General features: G+C 44.8%; 1 protein-coding gene across 4 annotated transcripts in view; it reads right to left on the bottom strand.

Moving 5' to 3' along the window:
* The window catches only part of nr1h4 (nuclear receptor subfamily 1, group H, member 4), a 37,074-nt gene that overhangs the window by 13,209 nt on the left and 10,596 nt on the right, over positions 1-13,269 (bottom strand). The window lies entirely within an intron of this gene.

The raw sequence follows: 13,269 nt of genomic DNA, 5'->3' as shown, positions 1-13,269 counted from the left end.
TTGTCCACCCCAACAGGGTGGAATTACACTTGCACCCATTCACCTGGGGTTTTACACGAAATAGAATAAAACAATGTTGTCATAAAACAGTTAAAGATAGATTGTTAGTTGTGGTTTGTCACTTTGGGTGTGACTGAGCTCGTAATTTGTACATGGTGCTGTAAAGTAATGCTTACTCTTGGCACTGTGTGAAGTCCAGAAACAATACATACATTTTTCCTTGTCATGAGGAAATATAATATTGATCACCTTCTGAGTGTTTGTCATACCAGTGGAGGATGAGTGAAAGTAGAAACAAACAGTGGTGAATGGAAAGAGACCTCTGTTAAACAAAACACCAAAAAGTGTTATGACATTTGGCGACAGTCATTAGGACAGAATTTATGCGTCCACCGCAGTCTGTGCGTGTCTTGGTGTCGGCCACTCTTCTCTCCCTTCGCAAAATGTCTGTGTTCTAGTCTAACCACATCACATTTTAGAGAATAGGCTATAGTTCACCACCCATTTTCAAGCCCATTCGCTGATTTCCCATAACTCTGACATTTGGTCATGATAGAAAGCGGTGTAATAACCGACAGTTTTCTTGACATTTTGTTTTAATTATTGTGATGGGCTCATGTTTTACCGGTAAGGCATACCCCCACTCTTTATTTTGCCGGGACACCAGTACCAGACCGTATCGCCTTACTTGACCCTGCAGTGGAGTAATCTTCAAAAGAACTGAAGATTAACAGAACCTCATCACCACCAGGTCACCTAATGTGATCTATTTTCATTCATGTCCTCTATGAACGCAACGCCAGTCGAAAACAACATTCTTATCAACTACAAGTTCTTTTCAATAACACATTTCCTATGAGTCACTTGTGGGCTCAACATCTCTCCCTCCTCACAATTGAATTTCCCCTGTGGAACATCATTACTAAACCAACAAGCCGGAAGGCTTAATGAGCCAAATTAGGACTGGAAATTAGGACTGGAAATGCAATTTAGTGCTTCAAGTGTTCAGCTGTTAACAAGACTTTATTTCACACATGTGCATGTAGAATCACCTCACCAGAAGTGACAGCCTTTTAGAAGATGTGAGCCGATCCATCGAGGGCTTCTCAAATGCTGAATGTTGAAGACGCTATTCTTTGGCGCTATCTTTGCAGTCAGTAGCACTTCAATGTCTACAGCTATGATCTAGATGTTCTTACAAAAAATAATGGTGCTGGATAGCTGGAGTTTTACAGGCTCCTGACCAATTCTGCTATTTTGTGTTTTTTTTTTACACTTAATATTTCTGCCATCGTTTCCTATGACCGAAAAGAGCTTCTCGACATCAGAACAGCATTCACTAACCTCGATTTGGAGGAAGAATTCTACTTCAACGAGTCGGCAGTGCAGGACATACTGCTCATCCCGGACCAGGCCCTAATCCCCGAGACTTGGAAGAGAAAAAGATGGCGCAAACAAAAACATGCTCATCGAGTGGACGCACTCTTAGTGGACACACTCCTACCATCATGTCATCTGTGCAACTAGAGGCTAACAACTCTGGTTCACCTTTACTCCACACAGAGATGCATACAAAGCTCTCCCTCGTCCTCCATTTGGCAAATCTGACCATAACTCTATACCCCTGATTCCTGCTTACAATCAAAAACTCAAACAGGAAGTACCAGTGACACGCTCAATACGGAAGTGGTCACATGAAGCGGATGCTAAGCTACAGGACTGTTAAGCTAGTACAAACTGGAATATGTTTCAGATTCATCCGATGGCATTAAGGAGTTTACCACATCAGTCACTGGCTTCATTAATAAGTGCATTGACAACGTCATCCCCACGATGACTGTACGTACATATCCTAACCAGAAGCCATGGATTACAGGCAACATCCACTCTGAACTAAAGGCTAGAGCTGACACTTTCAAAGAGCGGGACAATAATCCGGACACTTATAAGAAATCTCGCTACACCCTCAGACGAACCATAAAACAGGCAAAGTGTGAATACAGGACTAAGATCGAATCCTACTACACCCGGGTCTGACGCTCGTCAAATGTGGCAGGGTTTACAAACTTTCACAGATTACAAAGGTAAATCCAGCCTCGAGCTGCCCAGTGACACAAGCCTACCAGACAAGCTAGCCTTCTATGCTCGGCTTCAAGGCAAGCAACAATGAACCATGCATGAGAACACCAGCTTTTCCAGACGACTGTGTGATCACGCTCTCCGTAGCCGATGTGAGTAAGACCATTAAACAGGTTAACATTCACAAGACAGATTACCAGGGCGCGTACTCAGAGCATGCGCTGATCAGCTGGCAAATGTCTTCACTGACATTTTCAACCACTACCTGATCCAGTCTGTAATAGCTATATGTTTCAAGCAGACCACCATAGTCCCTGTGCCCAAGAACGTCAAGGTAACCTATCTAAATGACAATCCCCGTAGCACTAACATCTTTAGTTATGAAATGCCTTGAAAGGCTGGTCATGGCTCACATCAACACCATAATCCTAGACCCACTCCAATTAGCATACCACCCCAACAGATCCACAGATGATGCAATCTCTATTGCACTCCACACTGCCCTCTCCCACCTGGACAAAAATAACACCTACACTACCGTTCAAAAGTTTGCGGTCACTCAGAAATGTCATTGTTTTTTTAAAGAAAAGCACGATTTTTGTCCATTAAAATAACATCAAATTGATCCGAAATACAGTGTAGACATTAATGTTGTAAATGACTATTGTAGCTGGAAACGGCAGATTTTTTATGGAATATCGACCTAAGTGTACAGAGGCTCATTATCAGCAACCATCACTCCTGTGTTCCAATGGCACGTTATGTTAGCTAATCCAAGTTTATCATTTTAAAAGGCTAATTGGTCATTAGAAAACACTTTTGCAATTATGCTAGCACAGCTGAAAACTGCTGTTCTGATTAAAGAAGCAATAAAACTGACCTTCTTTTGACTAGTTGAGTATCTGGAGCATCAGCATTTGTGGGTTTGATTTCAGGCTCAAAATGGCCAGAAACAAAGAACTTTCTTCTGAAACTCGTCAGTCTATTCTTGTTCTGAGAAATGAAGGCTATTCCATCTCGTACAACTATTCCCTTCACAGAACAGCGCAAACTGACTCTAACCAGAATAGAAAGAGGAGTGCGAGGCCTCGGTGCACAACTGAGCAAGAGAATAAGTACATTAGAGTGTCTAGTTTGAGACAAGTCTCACAAGTATTCAACTAGCAGCTTCATTAAATCGTACCCGCAACAGGGAAGAGGCAACTCCGGGATGCTGCCCTTCTAGGCAGAGTTGCAAAGAAAAAGCCATATCTCAAATCAAATCAAATCAAATCAAATTTTATTAGTCACATACACATGGTTAGCAGATGTTAATGCGAGTGTAGCGAAATGCTTGTGCTTCTAGTTCCGACAATGCAGTAATAACCAACAAGTAATCTAACCTAACAATTCCACAACTACTACCTTATACACACACACAAGTGTAAAGGGATAAAGAGTATGTACATAAAGATATATGAATGAGTGGTGGTACAGAACGGCATGGCAAGATGCAGTAGATGGTATAGAGTACGGTATATACATATGAGATGAGTACTGTAGGGTATGTAAACATAAAGTGGCATAGTTTAAAGTGGCTAGTGGTACATGTATTACATAAAGATGGCAAGATGCAGTAGATGATATAGAGTACAGTATATACATATGAGATGGGTAATGTAGGGTATGTAAACATTATATTAAGTGGCATTGTTTAAAGTGGCTAGTGGTACATTTTTACATAATTTCCATCAATTCCCATTTTTAAAGTGGCTGGAGTTGAGTCAGTATGTTGGCAGCGGCCGCTAAATGTTAGTGGTGGCTGTTTAACAGTCTGATGGCCTTGAGATAGAAGCTGTTTTTCAGTCTCTCGGCCCCTGCTTTGATGCACCTGTACTGACCTCGCCTTCTGGATGATAGCGGGGTGAACAGGCAGTGGCTTGGGTGGTTGTTGTCCTTGATGATCTTTATGGCCTTCCTGTGACATCGGGTGGTGTAGGTGTCCTGGAGGGCAGGTAGTTTGCCCCCGGTGATGCGTTCTGCAGACCTCACTACCCTCTGGAGAGCCTTACGGTTGTGGGCGGAGCAGTTGCCGTACCAGGCGGTGATACAGCCCGACAGGATGCTCTCGATTGTGCATCTGTAGAAGTTTGTGAGTGCTTTTGGTGACAAGCCGAATTTCTTCAGCCTCCTGAGGTTGAAGAGGCGCTGCTGCGCCTTCTTCACAGCGCTGTCTGTGTGGGTGGACCAATTCAGTTTGTCCGTGATGTGTACACCGAGGAACTTAAAACTTTCCACCTTCTCCACTACTGACCCGTCGATGTGGATAGGGGGGTGCTCCCTCTGCTGTTTCCTGAAGTCCACAATCATCTCCTTTGTTTTGTTGACGTTGAGTGTGAGGTTATTTTCCTGACACCACACTCCGAGGGCCCTCACCTCCTCCCTGTAGGCCGTCTCGTCGTTGTTGGTAATCAAGCCTACCACTGTAGTGTCATCCGCAAACTTGATGATTGAGTTGGAGGCGTGCATGGCCACGCAGTCGTGGGTGAACAGGGAGTACAGGAGAGGGCTCAGAACGCACCCTTGTGGGGCCCCAGTGTTGAGGATCAGCGGGGTGGAGATGTTGTTACCTACCCTCACCACCTGGGGGCGGCCCGTCAGGAAGTCCAGGACCCAGTTGCACAGGGCGGGGTCGAGACCCAGGGTCTCGAGCTTGATGACGAGTTTGGAGGGTACTATGGTGTTAAATGCTGAGCTGTAATCGATGAACAGCATTCTCACATGGGTATTCCTCTTGTCCAGATGGGTTAGGGCAGTGTGCAGTGTGGTTGCGATTGCGTCGTCTGTGGACCTATTGGGTCGGTAAGCAAATTGGAGTGGGTCTAGGGTGTCCGGTAGGGTGGAGGTGATATGGTCCTTGACTAGTCTCTCAAAGCACTTCATGATGACGGAAGTGAGTGCTACGGGGCGGTAGTCGTTTAGCTCAGTTACCTTAGCTTTCTTGGGAACAGGAACAATGGTGGCCCTCTTGAAGCATGTGGGAACAGCAGACTGGGATAAGGATTGATTGAATATGTCCGTAAACACACCAGCCAGCTGGTCTGCGCATGCTCTGAGGACGCGGCTGGGAATGCCGTCTGGGCCTGCAGCCTTGCGAGGGTTAACACGTTTAAATGTTTTACTCACCTCGGCTGCAGTGAAGGAGAGCCCGCAGGTTTTGGTAGGGGGCCGTGTCAGTGGCACTGTATTGTCCTCAAAGCGGGCAAAAAAGTTGTTTAGCCTGTCTGGGAGCAAGACATCCTGGTCCGCGACGGGGCTGGTTTTCTTTTTGTAATCCGTGATTGACTGTAGACCCTGCCACATACCTCTTGTGTCTGAGCTGTTGAATTGCGACTCGATTTTGTCTCTGTACTGGGACTTAGCCTGTTTGATTGCCTTGCGGAGAGAATAGCTACACTGTTTGTATTCGGTCATGCTTCCGGTCACCTTGCCCTGGTTAAAAGCAGTGGTTCGCGCTTTCAGTTTCACGCGAATGCTGCCGTCAATCCACGGTTTCTGGTTTGGGAATGTTTTAATCGTTGCTGTGGGTACGACATCGTCAATGCACTTCCTAATGAACTCGCTCACCGAATCAGCATATTCGTCAATATTGTTGTTGGACGCGATGCGGAACATATTCCAATCCGCGTGATCGAAGCAGTCTTGAAGCGTGGATTCAGATTGGTCGGACCAGCGTTGAACAGACCTGAGCGCGGGAGCTTGTTGTTTGAGTTTCTGTTTGTAGGCTGGAATCAACAAAATGGAGTCGTGGTCAGCTTTTCCGAAAGGGGGGCGGGGGAGGGCCTTATATGCGTCGCGGAAATTAGTATAACAATGATCTAGGGTTTTCCCAGCCCTGGTAGCACAATCGATATGCTGATAGAATTTAGGGAGTTTTGTTTTTAGATTAGCCTTGTTAAAATCCCCAGCTACGATGAATGCAGCCTCAGGGTGTGTGGTTTCCAGTTTACAAAGAGTCAGATAAAGTTCGTTCAGGGCCATCGATGTGTCTGCTTGGGTGGGAATATATACGGCTGTGATTATGATTGAAGAGAATTCCCTTGGTAGATAATGCGGTCGACATTTGATTGTGAGGAGTTCTAGATCAGGTGAACAGAATGACTTGAGTTCCTGTGTGTTGTTATGATGATCACACCACTTCTCGTTAATCATAAGGCATACCCCCCCGCCCCTCTTCTTACCGGAAAGATGTTTGTTTCTGTCGGCGCGATGCATGAAGAAACCAGCTGGCTGCACCGACTCCGTTAGCGTCCCTTGAGTTAGCCATGTTTCCGTGAAGCAGAGCACGTTGCAATCCCTGATGTCTCTCTGGAATGCTACCCGTGCTCGGATTTCATCAACCTTATTGTCAAGAGACTGGACATTGGCGAGTAGTATGCTAGGGAGTGGAGCGCGATGTGCCCGTCTCCGAAGCCTGACCACGAGACCGCCTCGTTTGCCCCTTTTTCGGCGTCGCACAGGGTCGCCGGCTGGGATCAGATCCATTGTATTGGGTGGAAGGCAAAACACTGGATCCGTTTCGGGAAAGTCATATTCCTGGTAGGAACGATGATGAGTTGACGTTAATCGTATATTCAGTAGTTCCTCCCGACTGTATGTAATGAAACCTAAGATTACCTGGGGTACCGATGTAAGAAATAACACATAAAAAAACAAAATACTGCATATTTTCCAAGGAACGCGAAGCGAGGCGGCCATCTCTTTTCGGCGCCGGAACAATATCTCAGACAGACCAATAAAAATAAAAGATTAAGATGGGCAAAAGAACACAGACACTGGACAGATTAACTCTGCCTAGAAGGCCAGCATCCTGCAGTCGCCGCTTCACTGTTGACGTTGAGACTGGTGTTTGCGGGTACTATTTAATGAATCTGCCAGTTAAGGACTAGAGCGAGGGGGGGGGTGTACTGTCACACCTGATCTGTTTCACCTGTCTTTGTGATTGTCTCCACCCGCCTTCAGGTGTCGCCCATCTTCCACATAATCCCCTGTGTATTTATTCCTGTGTTCTGTTTGTCTGTTGCCGGTTCGTCTTGCTTGTTCGAGTCAACTAGCGTTTTGTGTCTCAGCTCCTGCTTTTTCCAGTCTCTCTTTTCTCGCCCTCCTGGTTTTGCCCCTTGCCTGTCTTGAATCCGAGCCCGCCTGCCTGACTACTCTGCCTGCCACTGACCCTGAGCCTGCCTGCTGTCCGGTACTGTTGACCCACCACTGGTTTACTGACCCCTGGCTTTCCTTGACCTGTCTATCGCCTGCCGCCGTTGAAATATTAAACTATTGTTTATTCGACGTGGTCTGCATCTGAGTCTTACCTTCATACCTGATAACAGCTCAGCGTTAAACACCATAGTGCCCTCCAAGCTCATCACTAAGCTAAGGACCCTGTGACTGAACACCTCCCTCTGTAACTGGATCCTGGAATCCCTGGCCTCAACACGGGGGCCCCTCAGGGGTGTGTGCTTAGTCCCCTCCTGTACTCCCTGTTCACCCACGACTGCATGGCCACACACAACTCCAGCACCATCATTAAGTTTGCTGATGACACAACAGTGGTATGCCTAATCATCGACGACGATGAGACAGTCTATAGAGAGGATGTCAGAGACTTGGCAGTGTGGTGCCGAGACAACAACCTCCCCCTCAATGTCAGCTAGACAAAGGAGCTGATCGTGGAAACGGATGGACTGCAAAGATAGTGCCAAACCCCCAGTAACATCGACAGGGCTGTAATGGAGCTGGTCGAGAGCTTCAAGTTCCTTGATGTCCACATAACTAAGGGTCTATCAGGATCCACACAGTCGTAAAGAGGGCACGACAATTCCTCTTCCCCCTCAGGAGGCTGAAAAGATTTGGCATGGGCCCTCAGGTCCTCAAAATGTTCGACAGCTGCACCATTGAGAGCATCTTGACTGGCTGCATCACCGCTTGGTATGGCACCTTCTTGGCATCTGATCGCAAGGCGCTACAGAGCGTAGTGGATACGGCCCAGTACGTCACTGGGGCCGAGCTCCCTACCATTCAGGTCCTCTAGACCAGGCAGTGTCAGAGGAAGGCCCTAAACATTGTCAAAGACTCCAGCAACCCAAGTCAAAGACTGTTCTGTCTCCTACCGCACTGCAAGTGGTACCAATACACCAAGTCTGAAACCAACAGGACCCTGATCATCTTCTACCCCCAAGCAAATAAGACTGCTAAATAGTTAGTTACATAGTTAAGCAAATAGCTACCCAGACTATCTGCATTGACCCTTTTTGCACAAACTTTTTTTGACTCATCACATACTCTACTGATACTGTTTATTATCTATCCTGTTGCCTAGTCACTTTATTCCTAGTTATATGTACAGTACCAGTCAAAGGTTTGGACACACCTATACATTGAAGGGTTTCTCTTTATTTGTACTATTTTCTACATTGTAGAATAATAGTGAAGACATCAAAACTATGAAATAACACATATGGAACCATGTAGTAAACAAGAAAATATATTTTATATTTCTGATTCTTCAAAGTAGCCACCTGTCACGTTCGTTATAATGAGTGGACCAAGATGCAGCGTGGTATGGTTCCATCCTCTTTATTAGGTAGTGAAACTCAGAGAAACAATAAATCGCAAAACGAAACGTGAAGCTACTAGAGTGCTCACAGGCAACTATACATAGTCAAGATCCCACAAAGCACAATGGGGAAATGGCTGCCTAAATATGATCCCCAATCAGAGACAACGATAAACAGCTGCCTCTGATTGGGAACCATACCAGGCCAACATAGATCATTAATCACCTAGATAACCCACCCTAGTCACTGTCACGCCCCAACCAACAAAGAGAATAAACAGCTCTCTATGGTCAGGGCGTGACACCACCCTTTGTCTTGGTGACAGCTTTACACACTCTTGGCATTCTCTCAACCAGCTTCATGAGGTAGTCACCTGGAATGCATTTCAATTAACAGGTGTGCCTTGTTAAAAGTTAATTTGTGGAATTTCTTTTCTCCTTAATGCGTTTGAGCCAATCAGTCATGTTGTGACAAGGTAGGGGTGGTAAACAGAAGATAGCCCTATTTGGTAAAAGACCAAGTCCATATTATGGCAAGAACAGCTCAAATAAGCAACATGAAGATCAGTCAATGTGTAACATTTCAAGAACTTTGAAAGTTTCTTCAAATGCAGTCGCAAAAACCATCAAGCGCTATGATGAAACTAGCTCTCATGAGGACCGCCACAGGAAAGGAAGACCCAGAGTTACCTCTGCTGCAGAGGATAAGTTCATTAGAGTTAACTGAACCTCAGATTGCAGCACAATGCTTCACAGAGTTCAAGTAACAGACACATGTCAACATCAACTGTTCAGAGGAGACTACGTGAATCAGGCCTTCATGGTCGAATTGCTGCAAAGAAACCACTACTAAGGGACACCAATAAGAAGAAGAGACTTGCTTGGGCAAAGACACGCAAGCAATGGACATTACACTGGTGGAAATCTGTCCTTTTATCTGATGAGTCCAAATTGGAGATTTTTGAATCCAACTGCTGTGTCTTTGTGAGACGCAGAGTAGGTGAATGGATGATCTCCGCATGTGTGGGTTTCACCGTGAAGCATGGAGGAGGAGGTGTGATGGTGTGGGGGTGTTTTGCTGCTGACGCTGTCAGTGATTCACTTATTATTCAAGGCACACTTAGCCAGCATGGTTACCACAGCATTCAGCAGCGATATGCCATCCCATCTTGTTTGTGCTTAGTGGGACTATCATTTGTTTTTCAAAAGGACAATGATCCAAAACACACCTCCAGGCTGTTTAAGGGCTATTTGACCAAGAAGGAGAGTGATGGAGTGCTGCATCAGTTGACCTGGCCTCCACAATCCCCCGACCTCAACCCAATTGAAATGGTTTGGGATGAGTTGGACTGCAGACTGAAGGAAAAGCAGCTGTCATGACTGTCCTGTGAGGATCTGAATGGGTCAGATCAGCTTTGCAATGGAGGGGGGGGGGGGGGGGGGGGGGACTGGTGGGGGATTGACAACCCACAGCCTGTTGTAAATCAAGGAGAGAACATCACACTCCAAATTCAGGAGGAACAGGAATGTTCCTTTGTTTCACAGACATTTTCCCGCTGAAACTCTAACATGTTCTAAAGCGAGTACTGTAACAATATTTCTAACATAGAACGTGGGGAATGGTCAGAGGCGACCCAAAGACCACTTAAGTCGTTTGGTTGTTATTTTTTGATGTCATTAAAAATGTTATAAAGGAAAGACTGTAACTTCAAAAGTATGCACACTATATCTGTGAAGTGTCCATCCTCTATGTTTTGTATGAAATATGAAACATGATGAAAGTGTTTTTGTTAAGAGAGGGATGTGATCTTAGAAACTACAAGACGAAATTGTTTCTATAACTTTGTACAAGTAAGTAGTCACCGCCCCCTTGAGCCCCCCTTAGAGAGTGTGTCAGCCTCACGAACCGCCCCTTTAGAAGAACTGTATAAAATTATGAGTTAAGAATTAACACATCAGACCAGAGAGACGTGTAGCTGCAGCTCACGTCCAAAGTGGTTAGAACTTAATCTCAACACAAGGTAGAGACGTTAACGTCACCTTCCGGACAATCACTGGTACGGCTGATTAGCTGTCCAAAGTAAAGTATCTCGAAAAGCAAATTTAAGTGGGACTATTCCACTACTCTTCTCGAAATACCGTGGTACGCTACTCTCATCACCCCACTGTGAACCATCCACACACCATCGATCTTCAAAGAATCATCTTTCAGAGCGAGTGGAAGTAGAGTGAGCTCTGTAGTTCTGTTCAGGACTACATGACGGGTCGCCGGATGCCAACGGGTCGCCGTTGCTTTTACACCTGCATTGCTTGCTGTTTTGGGGTTTTAGGCTAGATTTCTGAACAGCACTTTGTTACATCAGCTGATGTAAGAAGAGCTTTCTAAATACATTTGATTGATTGATTGATGCTGGGTGACGGCAGAGGAGAGCAACAGTAAAAGACGGGTGGGGACACCATTTGGACAATCAGTGCCTTACAAGCGCACCGCAAAAAAGGCCCTACACCCTTTCCAAGAACGCCTGGCTCTGACAGAAATTCACAAAGAACCAAGACATTTACACATAAATACATTCATGATTTCTTACTCCAAATGGGTGGCGGTTTCTAAATGTACCAAAGTATTATGTCTATGTCACTTTCTACCCACTCCCCTCTCCATCTCTTTTGTAACAAGCCGCCATATTGTGTCAGTCCACTAGGGACCTGTTTCAAATGTATTAAGTATGTATGTTTATCCTGTGTTACCATTTAGTTAGCTAGTAAATAAATAATTAAACCAATTTGTGTAGTTATGAATCATAAGTTAAGCTGGGTTTTTTTGCAGATGCAGGAGGTTACGACTGTTCAGAATGATGATATGATACGAGGTTATGATTAATACGCTGACTGTTTATGGAGATAATAGGTAAAGACCTTTAGAGTTTAATTTGGGAGATGGTAACTCTTTAAAGAACTGCTCTGGTGGTGCCCCAATTCCTAATGAGTTAAGTGTTACATGATTCATTTAATCGGGAAACAATTAAACGTAGTTAGTTGATTAGATAAAAAACAGTCATCAGATTAATGAAACAACACAGCCAACAAGTGCTCAGCATATGTGGGAACTCCTTCAAGACTGTTGGAAAAGCATTCCTCATGAAGCTGGTTGACAGAATGCCAAGAGTGTACAAAGCTGTCATCAAGGCAAAGGATGGCTACTTTGAAGGAAAGAAAATATAAAATGTATTTTCATTTGTTTAACACAATTTTTTGGTTACTAGAGTTGAAGTCGGAAGTTTACATACACTTAGGTTGGAGTCATTAAAACTCGTTTTTCAACCACTCCACAAATTTCTTGTTAACAAACTATAGTTTTTGCAAGTCGGTTTGGACATCTACTTCGTGCATGACACAAGTCATTTTAACAACTATTGTTTACAGATAGATTATTTCACTTATAATTCACTGTATCACAATTCCAGTGGGTCAGAAGTTAACACACACTCGTTGACTGTGCCTTTAAACAGCTCGGAAAATTCCAGAAAAAGATGTCATGGCTTTAGAAGCTTCTGATAGGCTAATTGACATAATTTGAGTCAATTGGAGGTGTACCTGTGGATGTATTTCAAGGCCTACCTTCAAACTCAGTGCCTCTTTGCTTGACATCATGGGAAAATCAAAAGATATCAGCCAAGATCTCAGAAAAAAAATTGTAGACCTCCACAAGTCTGGTTCATCCTTGGGAGCAATTTCCAAATGCCTGAAGGTACCACGTTCATCTGTACAAACAATAGTACGCAAGTATAAACACCATGGGACCACGCAGCCATCATACCGCTCAGGAAGGAGACGCATTCTGTCTCCTAGAGATGAACGTACTTTGGTGCGAAAAGTGCAAATCAATTCCAGAACAACAGCAAAGGACCTTGTGAAGATGCTGGAGGAAACAGGTACAAAAGTACCTATATCCACAGTAAAACAAGTCCAATATCGACATAACCTGAAAGGTCGCTCAACAAGGAAGAAGCCACTGCTCCAAAACCACCATAAAAAGCCAGACTACGGTTTGCAAATGCACATTGTGACAAAAATCGTACTTTTTGGAGAAATGCCTTCTGGTTTGATGAAACAAAAATAGAACTGTTTGGCCATAATGACCATTGTTATGTTTGGAGGAAAAAGGGGGAGGCTTGCAAACCGAAGAACACCATCCCAACCGTGAAGCACAGGGGTGGCAGCATCATGTTGTGGGGGTGCTTTGCTGCAGGAGAGACTGGTGCACTTCACAAAATAGATAGCATCATGAGGCAGGAAAATTCTGTGGATATATTGAAGCAACATCTCAAGACAATAGTCAGGAAGTTAAAGCTTGGTCGCAAATGGGTCATCCAAATGGACAATGACCCCAAGCACACTTCCAAAATTGTGGCAAAATGGCTTAAGGACAACAACGTCAAGGTATTGGAGTGGCCATCACAAAGCCCTGACCTCAATCCCATAGAACATTTGTGGGCAGAACTGAAAAAGCGTGTGCGAGCAAGGAGGCCTTCAAACCTGACTCAGTTACACCAGCTCTGTCAGGAGGAATGGGCCAAAATTCACCCAACTTATTGTGG

This window comes from Salvelinus alpinus, chromosome 9 (genome assembly GCF_045679555.1).
Source record: "Salvelinus alpinus chromosome 9, SLU_Salpinus.1, whole genome shotgun sequence".
In the NCBI taxonomy this organism is placed as follows: domain Eukaryota; kingdom Metazoa; phylum Chordata; class Actinopteri; order Salmoniformes; family Salmonidae; genus Salvelinus; species Salvelinus alpinus.
The sequence above is the reverse complement of the archived record's forward strand: the minus strand, read 5'-3'. Positions and strand labels throughout refer to the sequence as shown.